Raw genomic sequence first — 5,884 nt, forward strand, 5'->3', positions numbered from 1 at the left:
ATGTTTGCATAAGTAAATGGACACATGGCAGTGCTTTGTACACTGTAGGAGAGTTAGCCTTGATAATTAGGAATCTAATTTGTTAATGTTGCAGTGTGTAAGTGAATTTATGGCAAAAAAAAATGAGTATAATAGTTTTAATTGTGAAAGAAATAACTTTTATAATATCTGCAACTCAGTGTTTCTCAGCCCATGGTGATTTTGCTCCCCGGGGGACAACCGTCGGTTGCCACAACCAGACGAGGGTGCTACTGCCATCTAGTGGGTATAGGCCAGACCTGCTGCTGGTCAACATCCTTCAATGCACAGGACAGCCACCCACAATAAAGAATTAGTTGGCCGGAAAAGCCAAAGTTGGGAAACCTTACCCTAACTAATTATCTTGCCTCAATTAGAGAATGTGCTGTCCTTCGGGCTGTGCTGGCGATTTGACATTCTCTAAGCCCTTTTGGGATTCATCACCCTTGAACTTCCAGAAAGAACTGTGTTTCACAGCCACTTTTACAAAAGGAGCCGTGATTTGCTCCTGATAGTACTGACTAGACAATAGCACACAGGGCTGTAAGTCAGTAGTACCTGCAATACTTTTCCATCTCGCAGCAGATACCAGCCTGGTTGGGCTTTGATTAGTGCAATAAACTCCTCTTTCGAGAAATCTGGAGAAGTTAGACTTTCCTCCCCCTAGGCTAAAGAAAGTTGACTATCACAGAACTATTTCTTCAAGAACCCTGGCAAAATAACCATGGGAAGTATCCCAGTTTCCAAGAAAAAAAGATACGTATATATACCTGGTACTAGATACTTTGATAGTTTCTCTATTTTTAACTTTCTTCAAGGTGACTTTTGTTTTCCTTTTAAAGATAAAAACCCTACTATGGCCCTCTCACCAATGACTTGTCGCACCCAATGCCACATCCCTCCTCACTCCCCATTTTTGCATTACAGCTGCAAAGGCCCTGTCTTGATTCCTTCAACATCCTGCGTTCTGACAACTGCTCTGTCAGGAACATCCACAGGTTGCCTGGTTAATTCCTATGAATCCCTCAGAACTCACTTCGAATGTCAAATCTTCCTAGAGAAGATCTGCTCTAACCTTACGTGAGGCTGGATCCCAAGTTAGACCCTCAACTTGTGCACCAGCCATTCTGCCTAATATTTACCACAGCTGTCATTAAATCAATTCTCTCATGTAAGCTCTGTAGAGCAGGAATCATTTCTATCTTCACAAGCAAGCCTAGCATGTAGTTGAGACAGAATAAAAATGTGTTTAATTAGTAAAAATAACTTTTTAGAAAGAGTATCCCCATTTCAAGTTTAAATGATGTTTGGCAAGTGTTCTCTGATTCAGAATCCAAATATCTTGCAAAAATAACACACAAAGGCACTGTAAGTGAAGAAAACTGAGACTGAGTTGAGAACTTTGACTGTAACTTGTTTCCTCCTACCTCTAGTTAGATATACAAAGAAAGAAAATTATTTTTACAATTAGCAATAACTATTAACTTTTAATAATATCGAGAAATGTGTGGGAAGCTTTATGAAAACACTAAAAAAAATCCATTGGGAGATATAAGTGAGGATTTTGCAAAGAAAAAATTAAATTTTTAAAAACTATTTCAAAACTGTCACTCTCCCTAAATCAATTAATAGATAAGAATAATCCTATTCAAAAATCTCAATAATATTTTTAGTATATTAAAATAGTTCAAGTAACCACCTGAACTATTTCACATTTAAAAATAGCTAAGAGAATCTTAAAAATGATGAGATCAGAATTCACCTGCTAAATATTAAAACTTGTACTAATTTTTTCCAATATGCCACTAGAATAGAAATCAAAAGGCAAAACAACAGAATAGAACAGATAATTCAGAAACAGATCCAAGGGTATGTAAAATCTTGTAAATGATAAAGGAATTAAACAAACAAATGATAAGTGGAAGTTGAATTGACAAAAAAAATTTACATTTTGGGGAAAAATTAAGTTAACTCACTTCTTACCACAGACCAACATTAATCCTGGTTCATTAAAGAAATAAACTAAATAAATAAGTAGATTATGAAGAAAATAAGACAAGAGATTAACAGACACTTCATAGTTTTTTTTAGAGATTTGGACTTTCTGAACATAAAAGCTATGGGAGAAATCACAATGGAATAGATCGGTATATTTGCTACATGATGCTGGCTACTCTAACTTATTGAGCGTTTGGTGTGTTGTGCCAGGCATCATTGGTGGTGTGCCAGGCATCATTCTGTATGTTTTCTGTATGTCTTAATTTGATGAAATCTCACCATCTCCCACAAGCTATTAAGATGCCCATCTTATAGAGAAGAAAATTAAGGCAGGAAAAGATTAAAGTAATTTGATGAAAATCACACATCACAGAGATGTCAGAACCAAGAGTCAAATGCATCACAGAGAGGCCAGAGTCTCTGTTCTTCACTACTGTGCTCTTTAGTCTGCTATAAAAACACACAAAACATCCGTACATCAAAAATAAATGGAATAAAAGCCATAAAAAAGCAAATAACAAATTGAGAAAAACATTTTTAACAAATATGACCACAAATATATTTCCTTTATATTAGTTCCTCCTCTTGTGTGACTCCACCTTCTTACTTCATTTGTCATTGTATAAAGAATACTTCTGTGCATGTGTATGTGCATTTGTGTAATTAGCTTTATAAATCAATAAAAAGACAATACTCAAATGGAAACTAAATGGGCAATAACATGATCAGAAACTTCATTAAAAAATAAATGGTCTCTAAACAAATACGTATATAATCTTACTAGTAACCAAATAATATCTAAATAAATCATCATGTTATTTCCCACCAAATCAGAAAATATTCACTTGTGTATTAGTACAAGTTTTCTGGAAGCAATTAGCCTACATATATCAAGAATATTTTAAAAGTTGGAAACAAAAGACTTTTTCAGATCTATCAATTCTGCTATTAGCTGCCTCTTCTATGGAAATTTTCTGAGAGTTGTATAAGAATAAATTCATAGAAGTAACATTAATAGAAGTAACATCAAGAGAAGCAAATTTCTCAGAATAAACTGAACGTACAATTAGGGATAGGTAAGTCAGTCCTGCAACACTCATAGCATAAGTTTCTCAAAAACCATATTTTCATGTAATATTTAATAACGTGGGAAAATGTCCCTGATAGAAAATCAGTTGAAATATAATAATAGTCATCCTATAGAGGTGAGATAGATATTTTAAGGAGATCTTATCACAGACAAAATAAGCTTTCAGTTTCTGCCACTCCCAGTCTATACCTAAAACCCTCAAAACAAGATCACTTTGAGTGGCTGACACAGTGTGGGTCGGCTTCCCTTTGTGCCTTTCATTCTCAGCTAATTGATTTGAATCCCACGTTAAGTTTTGGAGAAGTCAGAGGAACCAGATAGAAAATGGAAAGGTGAAGCTCTCTGTCCCACCCTAGACCAAGTCTCTCCAATCCTTTCTCTCCATTCTCATTGTTACTGAGAATGCCTCTTGCATTGTGACAACAAACCCTTAATTATTGTCCTCCTCCTCCTCACTCTGTTTTACATAGACATTTTTTGAAGACTTTCTCTTGTAGTCCTGGATCTCCTTGAAAACAGCTTCCTGAGCATTGCCCTAAATGGAAAGTAAAAGTAAAAGAATGCTTAAAATTTTTACCAGGACCTTGTTGCTAAGCAACCATTTCCTTTGTCTCTAAGTATATGAAATATGACATTGTTTGGAATGTGCTTAGTACAAAAGATCAAGGTTGGGGAGCGGGGAGCAGGGAGGAGGTAAGGGAGGAGGTGGTAGTAAAGAAACCTTTAGATTGAAAAATGTAAAGATATAATATGAAAGGAGAAAAAAACAACAAAAGAACCCACCACGGAAGTTTCAACCCACCACCACCACATGGTGCCAAAAACTTCAAAATGGAACATTTCTTATATTGGCACATATTTTTGTGAGAACAAACATATGGTTGTGAGCATATTCTTACCTTCATTGTGATCTGCATATTTCCTCTCTGCAGGAAAATTTAAATGCATTGTTGACATCTTTTTATAGTCACATAATAAGAAAGCAGACAAAGAATTGTTATGATTGGACTTATTCATGAGATACCACAGACTCTAATTTGTCAAGTTTTTCATATTTACACTACTGGTGAATCTCTAGTTGTATACCTGCCTCTGTGGTCTCATTGTTGGTAACTAGGATAGCTTATAAATAAAGACAAATGATACTGTCTACTGGCCACGACAAGCTCACAACTCACTTTCTACTCCATTCTCAAGTGTAAGTATCATTTTTACTTGGTTGAGGGCAAGAACCCTAATTGGGCAGCTTTTACTAAGAATGAAAAAAATTTTAGCAGAATATAAATAAGTCTAGACAGACGGAGACTTTTTGTTCCTCTTGCCAACTGGGGAGCTCTGGTGAAAACTTTTTGTCATCATTAAGATCACACACAATCCAAAACTTTGGTATAGTTAGGGAGACTGGGATGGAGAAGACCACTTAACTTGCCATGTTTGTCAGACCTGCCTGTCTCTAGTCTAGAAAAAGTCTACACTTAGCCTAGCTTACTCATTTAGGGATCAAGAATCTGGTCAGCATTAAAGTTTTGCCTTCTCAGTCAACAGGGCATTTTTCTGTGTATGTGTTTCCCTTCAGGACCACGTAGAGAAAGATGGATGGTTGAGGTTAGGATTTGGAGTTCTCCGGCTAACTGCATATTAACTTTGTTATCATTGCCAATATTATCACCTGATAGAGAAATAGACTTGATGGATTTGGGCTTTAGCCTTGACTTCACCATAAATAAACAGTGTCATCTTGAATGCTAACTTACTGTCCCATTGGTGTCTCTTTTTGTTTTATGAAGGTAATCATATCTACAGAAATAGGTATAAATTGAGAGTGTCAGTAATAATTATAAGATAACCATGTGTTTAATACTGAGATTAAGTAATAAAAATTTCCAAGCACCTCAGAAGTCTTCATATGCTCCTATACGCCCTTTCCCCACAGCCTCTTTCTGTCTCTTCTTCCTTAAAGATGTAACCATTATTCTTACTTTTAATTATCCCTCAACTGTTTTGATAATTTTTACTGTAATATAATTTCAAATTTACACAAAAATTGCAAGAAAAGTACAAGAAAATCTTATGTAACTTTTACCCAGATTTACCATGTATGTACATTTTGATCATTTGCTTTATTATGAATGTGTGTGCGTGTGTGTGTGTGTGTTTGTGTGTGTAGTCCTTACTTTCTAGAAAAATAAAATGTCCCAAAATCAGCTCATAGTTCCTCTGCCTCAGCTCTGGGGTCATCCGTTTCTCCAAGGAGATTTAGTTCTTTATACCAGAGAATGACATTTAGAAATCAAAATCTGGGCTCAAAATGTGCTCATTGCTACTGGTGTGTCACAGCTTTTAGATCCTCTCAATGATTAATATCTAAAAAATATATGTATATTTAAAACACAACCAAATGTATGGAGAGAGAGAGAGACAGAGACATAGACAGATGATCAATATGATTTATATTCTTTCCTTAGATAACATTTACATTCAGTGAAACATAAAATTATTAGATATAAAACTTAATGAGTTTTGGTAAATGCATATATCTGCCCATTCCTTGATCAATCAGTAATTCTGTTCCTCTAGAGTGTCCTGAATTTTTTTCAATTCTAGACTACTTTGGCTTATTCTAGAATTTTATATAATCGGAAGATAATTTTCTATTGAGTCTTCCAACTCATGAACATAGTATATCTTGCATTTATTCAGGTCTTCTTAATTTCTTTTAGCAATCTTCAGTAGTTTTAACAGTACGGGTATTGAGCATATTTTATTGAATTTATACCT

At 35.1% G+C, this 5,884-nt stretch overlaps 1 long non-coding RNA gene across 1 annotated transcript; it reads left to right on the top strand.

Annotated features, from left to right (window-relative positions):
* Positions 1-1,519: 1,519 nt before the first annotated feature.
* LOC103877799 lies at positions 1,520-4,855 on the top strand. Its single transcript, XR_637633.4, has 2 exons — positions 1,520-4,304; positions 4,683-4,855. It is a non-coding gene; the product is annotated as an uncharacterized LOC103877799 (long non-coding RNA).
* The last annotated feature ends 1,029 nt before the right edge of the window (positions 4,856-5,884 follow it).

Source organism: Papio anubis, chromosome 12 (assembly GCF_008728515.1).
Source record: "Papio anubis isolate 15944 chromosome 12, Panubis1.0, whole genome shotgun sequence".
Classification (NCBI taxonomy): domain Eukaryota; kingdom Metazoa; phylum Chordata; class Mammalia; order Primates; family Cercopithecidae; genus Papio; species Papio anubis.